This window comes from Macrotis lagotis, chromosome 1 (genome assembly GCF_037893015.1).
Source record: "Macrotis lagotis isolate mMagLag1 chromosome 1, bilby.v1.9.chrom.fasta, whole genome shotgun sequence".
Taxonomy (NCBI): domain Eukaryota; kingdom Metazoa; phylum Chordata; class Mammalia; order Peramelemorphia; family Peramelidae; genus Macrotis; species Macrotis lagotis.
Genome location: NC_133658.1, coordinates 605,405,575 through 605,429,375, shown reverse-complemented (window position 1 = coordinate 605,429,375; position 23,801 = coordinate 605,405,575). Strand labels below are relative to the sequence as shown.

General features: G+C 34.4%; 1 pseudogene; it reads right to left on the bottom strand.

The window, feature by feature from the left end:
* Positions 1-16,173: 16,173 nt before the first annotated feature.
* LOC141505710 (thiamine pyrophosphokinase 1 pseudogene) overlaps positions 16,174-23,801 on the bottom strand; it is a 72,099-nt pseudogene continuing 64,471 nt past the window's right edge.

Genomic DNA, 23,801 nt, shown 5'->3' with positions numbered 1-23,801 from the left:
GTTTCCTAGTATTTAGTTTTTTAGTTTAATTTAGTTTAGTTCATTGATCTCTTCTTTCTCTATTTTATTCATGTAGGCATTTAGAGATATTGAATTTTCCCTATGTGTTGCTTTGGCTCCATCCCTTAAATTTTGTATGTTGTCTCATTATTATTATTATTATTATTATTATTATTATTATTATTATTATTATTATTATTATCTTTGATGGAATTATTGTTTGGTTCTATGATTTGTTGTTTGACGCTCTCATTCTTTAGAATTAAATTATTTAGTTTCTAATCAATTTTAATCTGTCTTTCCATGGCCCTTTATTATAAATTACATATAATTACATACACATTTTCATTGCATCGTGATCTGAAAAGGATGCATTTATTATTTCTGCCTTTCTGCATTTGATTAAGAAGATTTTATGACATAAGACGTGGTCACTTGTTGTGTATGAGTCATGTGCTGTTGTCATACAACTTTTCTAAAATTGTATTCAGCTCTTTAATTTCTTTCTTGTATATTTTGTGATTAGATTAATATACTTCTGAGAGGGGGGTGTTGAAGTACCCTAATAGTGTAGTTTTGCTGTCTATTTATTCCTGCAACTCACTTTACTTCTCCTCTAAATGTTTTTGGATGCTAAAGCACTTGATACATATATGTTTAATATTGATATTTTATTGTCTATGGTAATTTTTAGTTTGATACTGTTTCCTTTCTTTAATTAGATCTATTTTTGCTTTTGCTATTTCTCAGATCAGCATTGCTAGTCCTTGCTTTTTTGTTTATTCATTCATTTGTTTTTGTTTTCTTTTACTAAAGCATAATATATTCTGTTCCAGCCTTTTATATTTACTCTGTGTTTCTTTATTTCAGAAGTATTTTATGGAAAAGAACAGACTGCAAGATTCTAGTTCTTAATCTACTCTGTTGGATTAATTGAGAGAGTCCATTCCATTCATATTCACAGTTATAATTATTTTACAATGTGTTTCCCATCATATTATCCTTTTCTCTCTCCCCTCATCCTGTTTTACTTTATCAGTGTTTTGCTTCTGACCACAATTTGACTCAATCAGCTCTTCCTTCTGTTTTCCTTGTTTTCTCCCCTTTATCCTTACATTTCTTTCCTCTCTTTTATGCAACCCTCTCCATTTTCTTTCTCATTTCCCTTACTTTCTTATAGTGTAAATGGGTGTCCCCTATCTCTTTGATACAAAAGCAATAAAAGGTCAAACAATGCTCATCCTCCCCCATTTTTCCCTCTATTGTTAGGTCCTTCATTCCTCTTCATATGAAATAATTTACCCCATTCTGCCTCTTCCTTTCCTTTTCTCCCTGAAAAATCATTTTTTAAATACCTTAACTAAAAACAATTTTTAATCAACACATCAACGTCAACTTATACCCTCTAAGTATACTCCTTACAACTGTCCTAAAAGAGATATTGCTCTTAAGAACGACAAATATTATTTTTCCACATAGTATTGCAAATAATTTAGCCTTATTGAATACCATGGTTTGTTTTGTGTTGTTTTTCTTTCATGTTTACATTTTCATGCTTCTCTTGAGTCATATTTGAAGCTCAAATTTTTTATTCATTTCTGCTCTTTTTATCAGGAAAGTTTGAAAGTCCCCTTTTTTCAATGAATGTCTCTCTTTTCCCCCTGAAAAATTATACTCAGTTCTTCTGGGCTGTTGATTTTTGGTTGCAATCTCAGTTCTTTTGCCTTATGGATTATCATATTCCTGAACCATCTGATCTTTAATCCAGAAGTTGTTAAATTCTATGTAATCCTGGCTGTGTTTCCTTGAAATTTTTTTTAGTTTTTTTTTTTTTTTTTGGCAAGGCAAATGGGGTTAAGTGGCTTGCCCAAGGCCACACAGCTAGGTAATTACTAAGTGTCTGAGACTGGATTTGAACCCAGGTACTCCTGACTCCAAGGCCGGTGCTTTATCCACTATGCCACCTAGCCACCCCTCCTTGAAATTTTAAAAATAAATTTATTTTATTTTTCCAACTACATGCACAGATAGTTTTCAATATTCATTTTTGGTAATATTTTGAGTTGCACATTTTTTTTCTTCCCTCCCTTTCCTCTCCCCTCCCTTTGACAATAAGAAATATGATGCTATGCATGTATAGCTATGTCAAACATATTTCCCTATTAGTCATATTGGAAAAGAAGAATCAGAAAAAAAAAGGAGAAATAAACCATGAAGGGAAAAATAAAACAAAAAACAAATTTAAACTTACTTAATATTTGAATGGTTTCTTTATGGTCGTTTGCAATTTTTTTTCTCCTTGATTTTATAGTTCTAGAATTTGGCTACAATATTATGTGGAATTTTTATTTCAGTATTTTTTTCACGAGGTGATTGTTGGATTCTTAAAATGATTACTTTTTCCCTTTGGTTTCAGGGTTCAGCAATTTCTTTGAAAATTTCTAGAAAAATGCTATCCTATCTCTTTTTTTAATCATAGCTTTCAAATAGTTGAATAATTTTAAAAAAATTATCCTTTCTGGGTCTATTTTTTTCAGGTCACTTATTTTTTCCAATGCGATTTTTTACTTTCTCTTCCATTTTTTCCATTCTTCTGATTTTGTTTTATTGAGTCTCGTTATCTGAAAGAATTTTTTTTCTTTTTGGCAAGGCAATGGGCTGAGTGACTTGCTAAAGTTCACACAGGTAAGCTAGTATTAAGTGTCTAAGGTCAGATTTTAACTCGAGTCCTCCTGACTCCAGGGTCAGTGTTCTATGCACTGTGTCACATAACTGCCCCTGAAAAACTGTTTAGCTTCCACATGACCAATTCTAATTTTTAAGGTATTATTTTCTTCAGTTTGTACCTCCTTTTCCATTGATATAGTCTACTTTTTTTTTACAAATTTATTTTTTATTTTAAAGATGTTATAACTTTAAAAATCATGTTCCAGGGAGAAAGCATAATAAAGTTAAATGATATTAGTGGGCTGCTACATGCATTTCTGCATCAATCTTTATGAATTGTAAATGGAGTATTGATAGCTTTTCTGGGTCCTTTTGACTAGATTCAAAATCCTAAAATGATTTGTCTCTTTAGGGAAGTACTCTGGAGTTAGTCATGACTGTAACTTGATTCATCATCTCCAGGCCATCAGATTCATTAAACAATAGCTTCAAATTAAACAAAAGTCATTTTTTTTCCATTACTGACTTTGAGTTATAGTCCAGAAGTGAAGCAATGATACTAAAACACTACAATCAATAGCAAAGTCATCTACCACACTTATTCTGGCAGATCTTATCACCTTCAGGCCTGCAATGCATATTTCTAGTGAATGTAACTTGCATATATAGACATATATTTGAAAAATGATGGTAGGAAAGTAGGAAGCAGCTGTAGCTTGATCAGAAAAGTTCAGTACAAAGAACACAAATGCTAGTGTATATAATAATCACTAATTTTCAAAGTAACAGACCTTGATTGTAAGACTCCCAGAATTAGAGTGCCAGTTTCAACTATGTCCAAGACTACAAAAGAACCATTGTTTAAAAATAAAAAAGGGGAAAAACAGATGATGGAAACTATTCAATCATTCTATGTCTTCCTGATAAATTTCAATCAAATCTTCTCCATGCCAAGATCTTGTGGAGTAGGCTTCTCTGGATTCTCTAGAGCAATGCTCTGACCAAATTGATCTTTAAGATTGTGACCAATTTCAACTTGAAGAAGCTTATCAAATTCAGCTTGAAGTTTGCCAAATTTAATATGAAGCTTGTTAATGTTCAGCTTTTAAACTTGTCACATTCAGTTTTAAATTTGTCTTTGGTCTTTTTTAGCTCCTAGTTATTACATCTCTACCTGAGAGAAGGAGCCAGGGAAGCTGGAAAAAGGATAATAAGAGCCACTTATCTAGGAAGGAGAGACATCATCTCTAGGATAGGATTTGTAGTCAGCAGCCCTGAATTCCCACTTTGCCATTTGCTGCCAGTAGAAGGTTGCACCAATCACTTCATCACTCTGAACTTCCTTTAATCAGCAATGAAACAGTTACACTACAAAAGCTCTGACATCTCTTCCTGCTTGTAATCTTCCATCTTCTCCTTTGCCCAGATTGTTATAAATGGTTTGAGACTACGTAATCCAGAGTGATTAAAATGGTTTTTATTAAGATATCTTAACAAAATGGCACACCTCTCCCATGGTGGGAGAGAGGGGCCAATCTAGTCTACTTTCAAAGGACTTGTCTTCTTCAATGGATATTTTTTTCTATTTAACCAATTCTATTTTTCTTAAGAAATTATTTTTTCAGTCAATTTTTGTGCTTCCTTTTCTAAGTTGTTGACTTTTTTTCAAAATTCTTTTGCATAACTCTCATTTATTTTCCCAATTCTTCTTCTACCTCTGTTACTTGATTTTTAAAATTCCTTTTGAATTTTTTCCAGAGGACTTTTTGGACTTGAGATTAATTTATATTTTCCTTTGAGTTTTTGCATGTAGGCAACTGACAGTGTTGTCCTCTTCTGCACTTGTGTTTTAGTATTCCTTGTTACCATAACAGCTTTCTATGGGCAGGGTGGCTTTGTTGTTGTTGTTGTTTGTTGTTGTTTTGGTTTTTGCTCATTTTTTAATGTTGAATTCTGCTGCAAGGGTGTAGGGAACATTGTTCCAGGTTCTTTCCTTGGGTCCAGGGTCCTGGTCACTGACTTCTGCATTAGGGAGTCTGGGGTTGGTGGCTTGCCCCCTCACTAGGTGGTCTGACTTCATCATGCTCTCACTTTAGGTTTGCAGATTGCTTACTATGCTGGGACTGGAGGCCTCAGAACTGGCCTTCTCAGCCACCCACCTGCTGAGTCAGAACCATGGACCTCAGCTGCCGCCCTGGCTTTGGCTAAGTTCCCCTCATTGGTTTGTCCAGACATTGATTTGATGGGCTGTGCTACCCTTTTACCCCAGTGAGACAGATCTGAAGTCCTCTAAGTTATCTTGGGAAGGAAAATTGCTTCACTCCATAATTTTTTGTGAATTTATTCACTCCAGAATTCTTTTAGAGATGATTTTAACATTGCTTCTAAGACTAACTGGAGAGAACTTAGGCAACTTCCTGACTTCTCTTAGCCATTTTGACTATGACCTCTTCTTTGTTCCATCAAGGGCTTGGACTGTTAAGCTACACAATTTAGCTTTGTTCTGTGAAAATAACATTCGATTTAATTGCATTTTTGTATTTATTGAGTTTTTTGTCCACTTCACTGTTTTTTTTTGTTGTTGATGGATACACATACAAAAAGTTCAAAGAATGAAAAATTCATAATATTAGAAATATTAGAGTGTAATAATCACTACCACAAAGAAGCCTCTTTTCCACTGAGGGCAAATTGGCAATAGTAAATGACCCTTTCCTCCATTTCTAATCAAACTAGTTAGTTTCTAGAGTACTCAGCTGGCTCTTCTGGTCAGATAAAGTTTATCAAGATCAAGTTCCTATTTTTGAAATTTAAGTGAATTTCACAGGCTGGCATTGCATGTTAACCATGTTTTGTGGGGAATAGGAGAGACTATATGAATATTCGCTTTGGCGAATTTATAGGTTTTTGTTGAGTGATGGGAAATCTAATACCCTTTTTCAAATCTATTGTGTCTCTTATCTTTTTCTCCTCTTTTCCCCTCTTTCCCTCTCTCCATCTTTCTTTTCTTTTCATCCCTCCCATCCATCCCTCCCTTTATCTTCTTCCTTTTCCTCCTCTTCTTCCTCCTCCTTCCCCTCTTTTTCTTCTATTTTTTCCTTCTTCTTTCTTCTTTTTCCTTTCTTTCCCTCTCTCCTTCAGTTCAAAAACTAACTTGTAGATTCATATCCACAACTCACCTGTATTTTATATCTTCTGAGAGATGCCAGAGAGGGTGTGACTTGATTCTGATCTGTTTTGTTATAGGGAGTTTCCTCTCTGAGTTCCTTAGTATAAATGAAATCTCACAGACCTGAAAAAAAAGTATAGTATCACAAATTTATGATATGCAATAACTAGATGAGATCTTAAAGGTCATTTAGTCTATATTTCTTAATTTTTAAGTGAGAAAACTGAGGTTTGGAGAAGTTAAATGATTTACCCAAGGTCACACAGCTAAGTTAGTAATAGAATTAAAGTTTGAGTTTAGAAGCTCATGAAGTAGGGGTGATTAGGTGCCACAGTGGATAGAACATCGGCCCTGGGGTCAGGAGTACCTGAGTTCAAATGTGGCCCCAGACACTAAATAATTACTGTTTGGCCTTGGGCAAGTCACTTAACACCATTTGCCTTGCTAAAACCTACAAAATAAAAGCTCATGAAGTCCAATTTTCCTTTTATGGTATTATGCAGTGCAGATAACCCATTGCCTTTCTCTGATATAAAAAGGACTGGTTAGGATGTTAGATACACAATATGTACATAGACATATACATATGCATAAACATATTCACACACACACACACACACACACACACATATATATATATATATATATATATACATACATGTAGATCTATATAGATCTATATTTATTTTAAAAATCCAGGTAATGCTTAGTCATTTTGGATTGGCATTTTCAAAAATGATAGGGGATTGATTAAACCTAAATATATCTCTTTAAAAGCAAGTTTACTTTTTCCTTTAAGAGTCTGGTGATCAAAATACCATCTAGTCTGCTCTATTTATAGAACATCTACTCTGTAGCCTGCTCTCTACTGGGCACAGTGAATGATACTGATGCATAACAAATCTGTATTTGCGACCTAACTGCAAGAATATTCAAAGGTTATGATTTTCACGACCTTGCCTATGCATACTCTATTACTGAATGACCTATACATGAATGTGCCATATTGCTGGAATGTTTGGTTGACCAACAGGAGGAAAGCTAGCCCTATATGCACAAAGTACAGACAGTCTCTCAATGTGAAGAAAAACTTCAAAATCCAACTGGTCTTAAGATTTCTCTTTTCCACTCTTCTAAAGTAAAAGATAATTTCATAAAGAGTGGTTTATGAGCCACAATCTATATCTCACTATGAACACCATGAGTCATTTGTATGACAAATGTCATACATAAATCTTTTCATTATTTGTCATATATCTAGATATATAGCAATAGAAATAGATGCACACTCAAATAAATTGGAGAGGGGCAGCAAGGTGACACAGTGGATAGAACACCAGCCCTGGAGTTAGGAGGACCTGAATTCAAATTTGACCTCAAACACTTAATTACTTAGCTGTGTGAGCTTGGACAAGTCACTTAACCCCCATTGCTTATGAATGAATAAATGAATGAATTAATAACCAAATAAATAAATAAATAAAAAGTTGGAGGTGTCTGGGCAGGTATTAGCTAGGGTGATCAGTGAAAGTTATATAGAGGGTGTTATTTGTGCTTAGCCATGAAGATAGAGATTCCAAGAGGTGAAACTGAAGAGGAAGAACATTCTTGGCATAAATTAGTTAGAGATAGCCTTTGTATGATACTCCATCTCCAACTGCATACCCTTGCATTGTCTCTTCCACCTGCCTGAAATGCTCTTCTTCACTCCCCCCATCTTTTGATTTCTCTAAGTTTTCTTCAAGATTCAACTTACCTCCCATATTTTTCAGGAAGTTTTTTCAGTCCCAATTCCCCACTTCTAGAGCATTCCTTCTGAAATTATAGTCCAACTCCTCTGTATATATCATATATACACACACACAGATAGTTATTTACACATTATAATGTAAGTTCTTGTGGGCAGAATTGCTTTTGTCTTTCTTGGAATTTCTAACTCTTAGTATGATTTCTGGGAGAAAGGTAAGTGATTAATTATGCTTATGGAATTATTATGAGATTTTGAGAATGACTATCTCAACAAAGAAGTTTCTATCTCCTTGGATTTGGTGTGTCATAATAAATGTTATTTTGAAATCATTGCAAGAAAAATGAAATAATGTTGGAAAAAAGGACTTAGAGATAATTTAATCTAACCTCTTCATTTTCTATATCAGAAATATGTGACTTAGAGAGAAGCAATAAAAGTGTCCCAGGTCAGGCAACAGATGGTGGTATAATTAGTAGTAGAATCTGGTCTCTTAAATTCTGATCCATTGTGCTTTTGGGCCTGGTAAATAGCTTTATTTAGCCCCTACTAAATCTAAGGATCATGCATGAAGGCAACAACTTATGCAACAATGGATTTTTAAAAATGTACTTTCTAATTTATTCCAAAAAAATTTAAATTAATTTACTTAGTCCATGATAATAATATTGCTTAAGGGCAGTTGGATGCTTTTAATCTTTTTAAATAAGCTTTTAACACATTCCCTTCAGTAAAGAAGTTAAACTTTATTAAGAATAAACAAGACTAAAAGTTAAACTTAAGGAGAACTTAGATTGTATGAACATTGGCAAAGCAAATTCTCTTCTCCCTTGCGCTCATAGACTTCAGATTTGTATTTGTTCCTTTGTTTTCAGTTAAGAAGGTAACAAATATTATTAGATTCCATGGGACCAATGCATGAAAGAAATTGCAGAGTATATCAGATTAGAGTAGAATTTCAATTCTACCTCCTGAATCACTAACCATTAACCACAGCCATTTACCTTCTTATATCATCATATCACAAATAAAGACAGTGCAATGAATCCCTTCTAAGCAACGAAAGGATTTTGTGTGTGTGTGTGTGTGTGTGTGTGTGTGTGTTTCCATTCATATTCACCACTATCCTGCATAAAATCTCTCTGCTCTAGTCACACTGGTCTAGTCACTCTGTCTGAAAAAATCTTATTAATTCCATCCCTTAGTCTTCATTCACATCCTTTTCAAAAACTTGCAATGTTTTACACTTCCTCTCCTTTTAAGTTGAACTTTGAACGATGGAGGTGAAAAGGGAAGGCATGCTAGGTATGTGGCACAGACTGTAGAAAAGCACAAAGGCAGGAAAGGGAATAGAATGTTTAAACAATCATCTATTATAAGAAAATCTTCATGGAGGTGTTGGATCTTGACTTAGTCTGAGAAAGATGAAGAAGATGCAGTCAGTTGGAAAACCAGGATTAAAATTCAAAATCTTTGACTCCTATACCAGCTTCCTAACCCACTGCCCACTATACCTCCATGTAACGGGCAGCAAATACACCTATGTAATCTATCTATCTATCTATCTATCTATCTATCTATCTATCTATCTATCTATCTATCCATATGTCTACCTGTCCATCTGTCTGTCTCACTGTTTATCTGTCTGTCTGTCTATTTGACCATCTTCTACTTATGTCTCTGTCTGTCAATCCATCTGTACTTCCATCCATCCTTCCATCTGTCTGTGCAAACATCTGTCCATCCATCCATCTATTCATTCATTCATATATTCATTCATATATCCATACATCTATTCATCTACAAATGTGCATACATATATACTACATAAACATGCATAAATATATATATATATACAGAGATACAATATAAACATACATTATGTATAGTGTATGTATACTTGCACAAAGTGATAACTATATATTTGTTGTGTCTTTGTGTGTGTGCATGTGTGTACATGTGTAAAAATAAAGGAGAGTCTAATGATGCAAATTTTATCTAGGCATAAGGTAGAGCTAAGGAAGGAAGGACTCATGGCCTTATGACACCCTTTTAATCACATTGTTTAGATTGTGTTATGTCCCATGTAACTTCCTAATGCCATGTCAAAAGGTCATAGATTCAGCTTGGTCCTTGTCACAGCAATTTATCATGAGTGCTCTCTCCACTTTATTTTCTTTGATCTGACTGGCATTATTCTTGTGATCCTGACCTTGACTTTGGACTTTGACTAATCCCTGTCCTGACTATACCTGACTAATCCTCAATTCCTCTGATATTAGTCCTAACTTTGATCTTGGCATTCTTGCATCTGTGACTCATACTTTGCTCTTGACTCTTCCCCCTTCCCTCTGAATCTCTTCCATCTGTGATGACTTTGCCTCTTCCTTCTGTATCATACCTTTTCTATCCTTTACCTCCTGAGAGCTAGAGTCTAAGATAAATGTCTTCTCTGAGTCAGTCAAATTAAAAAAAGATTCTCAATTCCTGAAAGCGGATTCTCTGAAATCAAAGGCACTTCACCATACCCTGCCTTTCAACTGCTTTTTCAGAAACCATATTAAATTTTACCCAAGCTGAACCTCAGGCCAACCCTTTGCATACTGAAAGTAGTTGCTCATTATATAAAAAAATATAATCTCTGCTTATTTATAGGGCCCATTCATGATCTCAGAATGGTACAGGAGTCATATCAAGACATTAAATATCTTCAGTTATATCCTTATAAACCTTGAAAGATATCTCATCTTTCACTATAATGTTTGACAATTCTTACAAATTTGAAATCAAGATTATAGAATGTTAGAATTGAAATTGCCTTTCACAGATGAAGAAATAAAGAATTATTTGTTGTTGTTGTCATCACTGTTGTTACTGTTGTTCAGTCATTGGGTTGTATTTGATTCCTTTTATTCCCATAAACCATACCATACCAGATCTTTCTGTTTTCTACTATCTCTCATCATCTGTCTAAATTCATGTTTGTTACTTCTATGAAATTATCTTTCCATCTTATTCTCTGCTGTCCCCTTTTCTTTTGTCATCACTCTTTCCCAACATCAGAATCTTTTCCTTTGAATTCTGTCTTCTAAATTATGTGACCAAAGTATTAAAGCTTTAATTTCAATATTTGATTTTCTAGTATGTAGTCTGAATTAATTTAACTATGGACCGATTTGATGTCCTTCATGTTTAAGAGTCTTCAAAAGTCTTCACTAAAACCACAAAAGCATTGTTTCAGCAATATTTAGTTTTTCTTATAACACAATACTCATAATCATGCATTACTAATGGAAAAACCATAGCTTTCTCTGTGCAATGACCCAGGAAAGGAATAAAGGGCTTGGTAATCAAATCGACTTTTCCTAGGTCATAGGGAAACTGCATTAAGGTTGAAGAATGGGACTCTAATAGAATCTTTTGACTTTACCCCAAAGTTGATTGTCTCCAGTAACTTGAAAGATTTTCCATTACCCTTGTTTCTTTGCTCAAATCCCTAAGCTTCATTTTGTTACAAGAACCTCTTTCTTTTGCTATCTAAATTTTTTTCAAAATATATTGCTCCTTCCCTTCCTGAGAAACTGCATTGTGACACCCATAACTAGGGATTGGTTAGTATGTGATATAACCTGAAAGCTGTGTATTAATATCTCTCTCCCCAGAGAATCAGGGCAAATATCTTCTATTTTGTTGTCAACCCAGCCCTGTCAAATAAAGATTCTTAGCTTTTCTTTAACTCTTCCTGATTGCCATTTATCAATGCCAACTGAAAATCTTGAGTATTGGCACTTAAGGCCTAGGTTCTACCATGGCTTCTACCAAATGCATCAAGAACCAGTTTACGTTCTTTCTTCTAAATGAAGCCTTCCCATAACAGACTAACTCTCTCCTATGAATCAATATAGAGATTAATCTACTACCACTTGATTGACAAGTGATATACTGCCATGTGTTATGATCTTGCAGTTAGACAGTGCTTTATCTTTCCAACTGAAGAAGAATCAGTTATTCTTTATATTTCTTTTTATTCTTTACAAGGCAAAGATCTGTATTAACTGTAGTTAATTAATATTTTATTGAAGGATCAGTTCATTCCAACTTAGGTGCACATTTTATTAAACCACTATAAAAAATTGTTCCAGGTGGTTATTATATCTTTTACCTGCTGTTTTTGTTTAGACTTTTTGTGACCCCATTTGGGGTTTTCTGAAAAAAATACTGGAGTGACTTGCCATTCCTTCTTCCAGTTCATTTTACAGAAGAGGAACCTGAGGAAAACAGAGTTAAGTTTCTTACTCAAAGTTACACAGCTAGTATTTGAGGTTAGATTTGAACTCAGGGTTTTCTGACTCAAGTCCAGTGTACCACCAAACTATCCACTTTGTGAATCAAAAATAAAGCTAGACTATATTAAATTTCAGATTGGTCTCCACAGAAGACAGCATGGTATGGTGAAAAGAGTCCTGATTTTGGCATCAGAGGACAAAGATTCAGATGTCAGTTATACCACTTTCAATTTGTGTGACCTCAGGTTAGACTCTTGGCTTTTCTGGTTCTCAATATCCTTACCTGGATGATGATGAAATTGGCTTAAATAACCACTAAAATCCCTTTCAATTCAAAACTTGTGATTCCATGAAGCCCAAATTTATCTCGATTTTTGTGAGGTATAAGAAGTGAAGTGAGTATGGATTATTAAGACTGAATATTGAAAGAATTCCTGACATATTTGATGGCAATAATGCTTTTAACCATGAGTAAGGAGAGTCAGCTAAAGACCACCTCCATCTCTTAGTTCGATGATTGCCATATATTAGGCACTTAATTGTGAATTGACTGAATTTTATTAGCATACACAGATGAGAGATTAGAGAGATTATCAGGGTGTATTTCCTATCCCCTCCAATCATCTGGGATGATGCTAAGAGTGAAACCCCATGGGGTCTTTTATATATATATATATTAATATATATATAATATATATATATATATATATCAGAAAAAAATTAAATAAATAAAATAACAAAAGAAGTTGCAAGAGTTATTTACTAGATTTTGGCAAATAGACTAAATGCCCCCCCCCTCTCTTTCTATATATATATATATATATATATATATATATATAAAGATATATACACATAAATGTCTTATCTATGTTTCTATATATATACATATATACACATATTTATAAGCATATACATGCAAACATGTAGGCATATTTGCAACACAGCATGTATGTGATATGTATATATGCACTTATACATGCATGTAAATACACATATACATATATTTATACACACATATATGTGTATGCTCATACACAGAGATAGATGGTAAATTTCACCATATTTTATTCCCTTTGCATTCTGTGTATTTTATGTCTTTAAAAATTTTATTCTGAGAATGGAGTCCACTGAATTTACCTGGCTGCCAATGGGATCAGTTATGCAAAATAAGGTGAAGAACTCATCCCTGGTGAAAATTGACCCTACCCTCTGTAAAGCAGGAGCTACCATTGTTTTGAATGAGGATATGCAAATGGTTTGACATTGGAGAATGTCTTTTTGAATAAGCATTTCAATATTCTAAGTGTCTTTCTTTTTTTGGGGGGGAACAATTTGCATGACAACAGGATTTTTGCTTGTAGAATTCATCCTGTGGTCCTGCTGTGTTTCCCCTACCTGAAGTCATAATCTTCCATTTGTAACATCAAAACCTTTTCCCTCAGCAACCAACAGTGCTGTCACAAATAGAAGATTACTACTTCAGGTCTGAATGAAGCAGCAGGAGAAAAATGAACTCCTCAGAAAAGAAGATCTGATTTTCATACTAATTTACCATGTGATACACAACAAGGCAAACACCCTGGTTCAGACATAGGATTGATTCCCCAGGAAATATTTTCTCATTATGAAAGTTAACTGTCTATAACGTCAGCCATCCTTTAAAGTCACTTAGATAAAGACTAAAACTGCCTAGACAAAGCTTCTTTACCTAGCTTTTCCCCCCCATTTAGACTGGAAACAGGCTAGTCTTTAACTGAATGATAGTGTAATTAGTAGATGGAAAAGGCAAATATATTGTTTGAATTTTCTCACAGGTTTAATGGTCTCAGTTTTGTGTAGCACCCATCTTTAAAAAGTTTTATAATCAAATAACCACAATGTATTAGCTTGTAAGGCAATATGTAAATCTACATGCATACAAGTACAAAGTACTTGCATACACATGCACATAAACATACACATACATATAGATCTGTATGCTCATACACATAGTTGCATAGTATAATTCACTATATTTTATTTCCTTTATATTGTATATATTTTATTTTATTGTTTTTAAAAACAATATTCTGAGAATGGGATCCATTGAATTTATCAGAATGTCAAAGGGGTCAATTATGCAAAACAAGGTGACACCATTTTTGAGGTAAAGGGGTTTGAAAAAAATATAAAAATAGTCCCTGTCCTCAAAAAACTACCATTTGTTTCAGTTATTCTTCAAGTCCATCTGACCTAACAAGGTGGGGTAATTACTCAAGTTTTTTGTTTGTTTCTTTTGTTATGTTTTGTTTTTCTATATCAATAATACTCACAAGAGTGAGACAGAGATAGAACTGTCTCTTTATGAACTGGAATCTCAAAGTCTTGAAAAAATAGAATTTTTTTGGTACTTTCTGAACATCACTCATTTAATGGGATTTCTTGTTTTAATTCTACTTAATATGGAAATCCAACTTTGTTAATTCTAGATTAATTAAATGAAGAAAATCTTTCCTTAGTCATTTAGTGAATATTTGTTGAATATAACTACATCTACAACTCTGAGCAAATTGCTATGGCATATTAAAAAAACGACTAACATGCACTCTCTGTCATAGTTTTAACTAGACCTGAACTTAGTCCAGGATATTCGGACACAAATTCCTTTAGCACATATTCAACAAGAATCATTAGTTCAAATTGAAAGTCACCAAATGGGGAATCTCTTCCAATTCCATTTCCTGCCTCCCTCCCAACATAAACACATTTCCCAGAGGCAATTTCCAAACCAACAACCTCATGATGGTCCCAGGGTTTTGACTCCTTTCTATGTGATATCATCCTATAGTCTCTCCCAACCTCTTCAATCAAATCTGTCTTCAAAGAGGCAGCTTCTATTGTACTTAGCTGGAAGAGTGTTTCAGTACTTATTTGAATTAAAGCTGTTGTTGTTTTTGTTGTATGTCCTTCATTCTTAAGGAAGACAATTACATCACGGATGTGATATCATGAATTGAATTTAGGTGAGAAAAGATTGTGCAAAGTCACCAGCCACACTTTCTTTTCTGAAGTCATCTGGATCCAGGGGTCAAATATGGATTAGGTCAACTGGAAATGAACCTGGATGCAGTAGAAAACCTTGGCCTTTTAAAAAAATATTTCAAAAAGGTAAAAACTATGATCTGATCTTTTGAACAGAAAGTCTAAAAGGGTAATGGATATCCAGGAGTTAAAATACTTTATTTGAGGAAGGAATGATCAAAGTTAGTAGGATGGTCTGCTGATATAAAATTTTTCCTTTGGTAACATTTCCCTACACTCTTCTTGTCAATATTGTATTCTTGACAATGACTTGGAGAATTATTTCTGATTTAATTTTCAGTTTTTGTTAGCTGTGTCTGATTCTGTGATCTCATCTGGGTTTTGGGGGCAAAGGTATTAGAGGGCTTTGCCATTTTCTTCTCTGGCTCATTTTACAGGATGAGGAAACAAAGGGTCACAGTTAGTAAAGTGTCTGAGATCAGATTTAAACTCATGAAGAGAAATCTTCCTGACTCTAGGTGTGACACTTTATTTTCACTTAGCTGCCCATTCAAATCTAATACTTTGGGTAATAAACTTTTACTCCATTTCATAAGTAATGAGGACTACAGCACTTATCAGTGATTTAAGAAGAATTAAATAACAGGTTTTTGCAAGAAGCAGAGTAAATTAAAAAGTTTTACTCTTAAGAAAATGCAACTGGGAGATGGTGGGGGGTGGGGGTGGGTAGGATCTAATAGTTTCCTGAGGAATGTATTAAGAGCTTTAAAGGGAGGACTGCTGTAGGAGCTAAAGCTGAAGGTTTTGGTGAATTCTACTGTGAATATTCAAATCTGAATTTTAGAAAGGAGCAATTCAAATTTGGGTTTTTTCCACCTGATTTTGATAACATGTAATTTGTCATTAATTTTCCCGTAATTAAAAAAAAATTGAAACCCTCCTTTAAAATGTTAAATTCAGGGGGTGGCTAGGTGGTGCTGTGAATAGAGCACCAACCCTGGAGTCAGGAGTACTGAGTTCAAATCCAGCCTCAGACATTTAATAATTACCTAGCTGTGTGGCCTTGGGCAAGACACTTAACCCCATTGACTAGGAAAAAACCTAAAAAAAATGTTAAATCCAAAATTGAAGGAAAACAATTATTAAAACACAACTTACCCCCCCCCCCTTCCCCTTCTTGGTTTATAGTAATGTTCTAATCCAGATGTATTCCTCTGGTTGTTCAGTCTTGAGCAGGGTGAAGTATGAAGTGTCAACTTCTTGGTAATTTTTGATCCCTTGGTCTAGATGAGTAAGTGATCTGTTTTCACAGTCACAACTCCAGTGCTATCATAGGTGTTTGAGGTAAAGCTTAGGGTTAGGATCATGAGCACATTATTATGAGTTTCTACTTTAGACCTACTGCAGTGAATTGCTTACAAAGATTTCCAACAGGAATAAGGCCACACCAATCTCCTTCAAATTCCATATTTACATTCAGTTTCTGTTTTCCTGGCTGAAGCAGTCATGAGAGAATCTTCTTGCATAATGATACAGTCATTGGAGTGATCTTAGTTACATGAAAATGGATCTCCACAGAATCCATGATCTGGTCAAACTGTCCTGAAAGTCTACCTGAAGTCATAATGATGTCAACCTGAAAGTTCTTTTCTACTATATTCTTCTGGAGTACTTCAAGACATTTAGTAAAACTGGTGTAGTTTTGATCAGGAATTGAGACAAGTTCATATCCTTTGACTTCAGGTCTAATAGAATCAAAATCTCCATTGATGTACTCAGGTAAGAAGCTCTCCTGCTCTCCTTTAGTTTTAGTACCTCCATCAGCACAGGGTTTTTTAATTTATTTTTTTTTAAATTTTCTTCTATTTGTACATGTATATTTCCAAGTTACAAAGTTTCCCTCCACTCTCCTGTCCCACCCCCCTCCCCTCAGTTGGGAATGATTAGGTTAGCATTTTACATACATACTTTGTTAAACATATTTAAAATTAGTAGTCTTTGGCATGAGGAATTAGGATTAAGGGGAAGAGATACATAAGAGATGATTTTTATAAAGTGCTCATCAGATTCAGTAGGTTTTTTTTTTCCTGTGTATTTTGTTTTGTTTTGTTTTTCTTCCTCTGTTTGGGGATAATATAATCCATAATCTATCAAATAAGGTTGTCCTAGATCTCTGAACTGCTGAGAGGGGTTCAGCATAGGCTTTTAGAAGGGAAAACTGATAAGAGAAATAGCTCTACTGGAAAAAAAAAGTCCAAGTCTCCAAACCTTGGCCTCATTAACTCTGGGTCTTTAACAGGTCTCAGTTTGACCAGGTCAAGGAAGGAAAGGAAGGAAGGAAGGAAGGAAGGAAGGAAGGAAGGAAGGAAGGAAGGAAGGAAGGAAGGAAGGAAGGAAGGAAGGAAGGAAGGAAGTTGTGTTTCTCAACTGGTCAGAATGGGGCCAGTTCTGACACATACATAAGTTGATTTTTGACCTCAAAATAGATGCCTGTCTTTGTCAAGGGGAAGGGAAAGAAAGGAGGGAGGGAGAAAAATTTGGAACTCACTTAAAATCTTATAAAAAAGTGAATGTTGAATATCTTTGAATGTTGTTGAAATAAGTGAATAAATTTAAATTAAAAAAATAGATGCTTAATAAATTCTTGTTGCTTGCTACATTGATTGCTACAGATATATTTTGTGAATCTTACCTCAGGGGCCAATATTACTAGCTTAAGGCTCTCTTTTCTACCTACATGGAATTTATAATCTAGTTAAAGGAACAATTTGAACATCCATGAAAAAGTAAACATATTTTAATTTCCTAAGAGTATGATAAAGTAATATGTTAAAGAACAGGGTCTGATAGCATTGTCTTAGTCCTGAGGATGGGAAGGGATAACAAGAAAGAAAATTCACTGCCCTTAATTCAGTCTAGATCAAGTTGCTTTCTTTGGAACTGTTCAGCCAGTTATTTTATGGATAAAGATGAGATCTGGTACTGAGGAATAAACCAGATGGAGCAGAACAGAAAAAAAGAAACAAAATTATAAAATTTGACAAAGGAATTTGCAAAAGGGCAAGTAAAATCAGCAAATGTTTGGGTGGTTCTTGAACAAGCATGTACTGATATGCTAGCTCACCAGGAGTATATGCGTGGCAAATGTTTTTATGTCTCTTTTCCTTTGTGTAAGGTGCATCACTACCATGCTAAAATGTGCACCAAAATTAATTAAAGAATAGGACTATGTAAGAGTCCTGTAATGGTAAAATACTAGCATAAAAGGAATAAAAAAGAGACATTTCAGTTCCCTTAAACAAGACAGTATAGAAAGGATATGACTTTGAGCTTAAATGTGGCATCATGATATACTTGAAAGAGTACAGAAAGAATATTTTTCTAATCTGATAGTTCTCAAATTAACCTTTTATGTCTAAAAATTTTAGCTAATCTCTAATCTCACATCTCTAGCTTCCTTTCAGACATTTCAAGATGGATGTTCAATAAATGTCTTAAACCCAACATGTGCAAAATTCAGCCCATTATCTCTCCCCCTAATATTCTCATTCTCCTAATTTCTCTATTACTATAGTGGACACTATCCTCCCAATTCCTCAGACTTGCAGCCTGGATATCATCCTGTGTGTCTTCCTAATTATCTCTCACTGTCCCCCAATGCCCTGTCCCAATATCCAATCTGTTGTTAAAACCTGTCAATTTCATTTTTGCAGCATCTCTCAAATAAGCTATTTCTCAAAAACTCTATTCTTTTCTCTGACGCTACTACTTTTCTAGTGCAAGCCTTTATCACTTCATACTTTGGTTATTGCAGTAGTAGGTTGGCCTGTCCCAAGTTTCTTCCCATTCCAATTTATTCCCATCAATCACCAAAGTGATTTTCCAAAAATGTGGATCTGTGCTCAATAAATTCTGGTAGCTTTCTCTTAATTCTAGGATCAAATATAAAATATGGTGTTCATAACTCTTTACAACCCAGACCATTCCTATTAGTCTAGACTAGCCTCTTTGCTAATCTGCTAATAAGAATTGGTCTCCCATGTCTGGAATGCTCTCTCTACTCATTTCTCTTACTAGTTCTCCTGACCTTTGTTAGGTCCCACCCAAAATTCTGTCTTCTACGGGAAGCCTTTCACAACTCCTCTTAATTCTAGAACTTTCCCATTTTTAATTGTATTCTATTTATCTTATATTCTATAATCCTATATACTATTTATCCCACATATAACTTGCTTGTATATTTATATTTACCTCTGTCCCCCCATTGGATTGTGAGCACCTTGAGGGCAGGGATAATCTTTTGACTCTTTTAGTAAATATACCCAAAGTTTAGTACAGTGTCTGGCACTTTATAGGTGCTTAATAAATATTTATTGAATGATTAAGTGACTACCAGTTATGGAGTCAGAATCTTTTTTCAAATGCTACCTCTGACACTTGTTAAAGCAAGATGGTTGTCCAGAAGATAGAAAGGGAATAAAGTGAAACATATTGTGTTGCTCTATATGTATGTAGTAGACTATGAAAGTTACTTGCCAAAAAGTCATCAGAAACAGAGGGAAAAAATTCCAGAGCTTCAGAATATTGTCTCTGTTACGTATAATAAAGGAGGAGAAGGCTGATTGGTTAAAAAGAAAATAAAAAAGATCTAAGTGACCTCTCTGTTAGCTCCAGCGATTTCAGTTTTGTTTACTTTCAAAATTTTCCTGATAACTGAAATCCAATTTGTGATTTTTAGTTTCTTTGACCCTCCCTGGTAAAAAAAAAAACAAAACCTGCTTGACTGTCTGATTATAGAATTCTATCATATCCAAACCTTAATTATCTCTGTTACTGATGCTGACTTTTGTTACTTCTTCCAGCACCTAGTTCTATTTCCAGTCTCTCTCTTATTTGCCTACATGCCACACTACTAGAGTATTCTTGATAAAGTGTGTTTTAAAATGGATGGGGGGCCGCTAGGTGGCGTAGTGGATAAAGCACCGGCCCTGGAGTCAGGAGTACCCGGGTTCAAATCTGGTCTCAGACACTTAGTAATTGCCTAGCTGTGTGGCACTGGGCAAGCCACTTAACCCTGTTTGCCTTGCAAAAACATTAAAAAAAAAAAAAACATGGATGGAGCACATATCAATTGACAAAATTATGCCTCAAGGCAGGGTAATTAGAAATACTGTTTCTCAAGTTAGATGGTCACAATTATTTAACCTATTCTACTTAGCTGAAATTCCTTAGATTTTACTTGATCCATTATGCTTTTAAGCAGATATTAGATAATTAATTTTCCTGGATATCTGTCAGTGGCATCTTCTCTCTCTCTGTGATGATTACTATGTCAATTTTAAATTTCATCAGTCTAGAGGCTATTAGGTAGATCAGTAGGGCAGCTAGATGGCACAGTGGAAAGTACACTGGCCTTAGAGTCAGGAGGAAAGGAGTTTGAATCCAGTCTCAAACTCTTGACACTCAGTAGCTATGTGACCTTGGACAAGTCACTTAACCTGTCTGCCTTGCATCTAGGGGCAGACATCCTGATTCATATCTGGCCACTGGATCTAGATGGTTATGGAGGAGAAAGTCAGACTGGATGACTTAGCACAGCACCCCTTGACTCAAATCCAATTCATGTGCTTGTCATGGCATCATATCCCTGATGTCATGGTCTTCTTCGAGAATGAAGGAAAAACATCATCAAGTGGATCAGTATATAACCATTCACTTAGTTTTTTGTTATAGACCAAAATTATAGTGTTAGACCAAAGTTCAAATCCTGTCTCAGACACTAACTTTTGGAGTCTGGGTGAATCATGTAACCTCTATTTAGTTATTTTCTCATCTAAAAATGAGGATAATAATGTAATTTATATCTAGAGTTGTTTGTGAAGTAATTTATAAACCTTGAAACACCATATAAATGCTAATTGTTGTTATAATCTCAGGCAACTAAAATACTTTGATTGAACAGCAGGTTTGAATCGATCCAGTTATTGCTCAAGTAATTATATTTCTTCCTTTCCCTACTCAAATGTAAGTGAACAAACAAAATACAAGTTTACACCACCCACAAAATTTTAAAAAAAATCAATCTCCCATATAGAACAATCTCAAAGTTCACAAAAGACTTTCTTTTTTATAGAAGTGCAACTTAAATTGGATCTTAAAATATGCAAAGAACATAGGCAGGAAGAAAAGTAGTGGAGAGGAAACCTTAGACAGAGGAAAGGTTAAATGTTGCATCTGATCTACTTAGAGAGCTGGTGAGGGGAGAAGTTTGAGGGGAGGGGACAAAAAAGGAGAAAGAGGAGAAAGAGGATAGGGTAGTAGAGAAATCAACAGCTGACATGTCAAAGATTATGTGTAGATAATAGTCCTTGAGGAAAATACCATGCTTGTTGAAAGGGATGTGTTTCTTGTTGAGACTTAAAGAGGAAAGCAAATTTGAGCCAAGTATCAGCTAGGAGTTGACACTGGCATCAGATATTACTGTCTAAGCAAAAAGCTAGAAACTAAGTTTGAGTGCTAAGGGGAAAAACTATGAACTTGTCCACTCAGATCAAGGTCAAGAAATAAAGAAGAAAGGACATGAAGTAAGGGCAACTGACAATTATCTGTTTAAAGTTATCAACCTGAGAGAATTTTTATATAGGATAAGATAACCAACCATCTGGTTCAACTGTCTGCATTTTGATGTGTAGGATCTGTATAGGGAGTGGGAGGTAATGGAGGATAAGATTGTAAAAGTAGGTCAGGGTCAAACTGAACAGGATCTTTTTTCCCATATTAAGTCAGATGACCATGAAGGACGGCTGCAGACTTTTGCCTCCCTCTTCTCTCAAAAACTCCTTACATACAGCATTAGTTCAAAGGAATACATTCTATTAGCATGTATTCATATTGTATCATATATTATTCTATAATCATTTCATGTATATAGTTCAACCAGTAGGTATATCCAGATTATATTTGTCTGAAAGAATTCAAGGCAAATAATCAACATTTTCAGGTAGATGACTTTTGTTTTGGGAGTCTTCAAATTCCTCTTTCCCATTTCAGTAGGGGCTCTTTATCAGAGAGGTGAATGTAAGCTGGCAAGGATCAATAAACTTTAAAAGTAAGAAAGTAGTCAAATATTGGGTTCCATGTACTAGACAAATTATTGTATGTAGTAGGGATAAGAGTGAGGGGGAAAGGTGAGAGGAAGGGGTAATGAAGTGGAAAAAGAAAAGAAAATTCCAGAGAAAGATAATTGTACTGAAAGTATGTATGTTCAGAGTAAAAGTAGCTATTGAAGATATCCAGATGGGTGTACAAATATGAACACAAACACCAAAAGAGAAGAGTAAGAAAAGAAAGAAACATATTCTTTCTATCTCTCAAGACTTTTTTCCTTATTATTTCTTGCCTTGTATTGTCTCAAGAAGCAGTTATTGTCTTTAAGAATTTGCATTATGCCATTATTTTCCCAGTTTAGTATGAAGTGGATTATTTCAGTTGTGGGAGGATAGTGGTAGAGTCCAAGGGAATAGAAGACCTCTGTAGGTATTCAATACTTAAACAATACTTTTGCAGAATAAGAGTGGATGAAAGTAGAGAAGTATATTTCAAAACCTCTGAATGGGAAGTTTGCTTTCTATTGAGTCTAGCAACTCCTTGGTTATTAACTATAATTTTTGTTTTATTTATGCCAGCTAAGTCTAATACTGAGGCATAATTCTGTTCAAAAAATTTCAGAGTTTCAGGATCAAAAAAGATAATTGTCTTTTATACTTGTGCTTATGGAAAGGCATAATCATAAAAGTATCTAGAAGTAAATTTTAAGATACCACTTCCATTATGGTCAGAATCATCTACTCTTGTAGATGACTATCCTTTCCCCTCACTGTATAAAAGATGAATATCATGTTATCATTTTCACTTGATAAATTCATTTCAGAATAGAAGAGTTAAGATTATGGTTTAAATAAATGCATCTTATTTATTTTATTAGGAAATGAAGGACGGAAAGGAAAATGAAAACTTTTGGGGTGGGGACACCATCTCCTTTCAGGGATGAAAACCATTCTAACTGAGCACAAGTATTCAATGAGGCTCTTCTCTCCTTATCTCTTCTCTGGGACTTAGTGGTGCTGTAGTATTATAGTCCATTTCCATGCTTCACCTTTTGTGCCACTGATATTGAGTTATACATTATCTCCAGTACTACATGACCTTAATATTTCCTCCCCACTAAACAGAATAATAATGATATTATTATTTCCTAGGTTGACTATCCACAGCAAACAAACTTTATGTTCTTTGAGATCTTCAAAATACATATTTGGTTATCTTAATAGGGAGTAGGCAGCAGGGAATAGGAAGTAAAGAGAAAAAACAAGAATCCATTAGTTCAGGATCAAAGTAAAACTTTATTATGAACCATTCAGAATAGGGAGAAACAGAAAGAGAAATCCTTAATAATGAGATATGAGCTCATGAATTTTAAATATATAGATGTATATATATATATATATATATATATATATATATATATATATATACACACACACATACATGTTAGGATACATAGGAAATAATCTTAAATAGAATGTAACATTACTGTCTGCTCACATAGCACATTAGTTTCCTCACAGATTAAAACAATCAGACAGATCATTCATTCATTAAAGAAATAATTAGAGCCTTACACAATTGCAATCCTGTATGTTACCTTTCTTTTTACTGTACACAATCACCACTCAAGTATAGAATTTCATAATAGATGTTCAATATAGACTGATTGAATTGAACTTATACATTTTGCACTTATACAAATATTTAAAATAAGTAAAAGTGTGCTGGAACCAGCTAAAACCAAATATTGAGAATGAACTGTTACATTTTCAATACAAACATTTACACTTTGGAAATCAGCAAA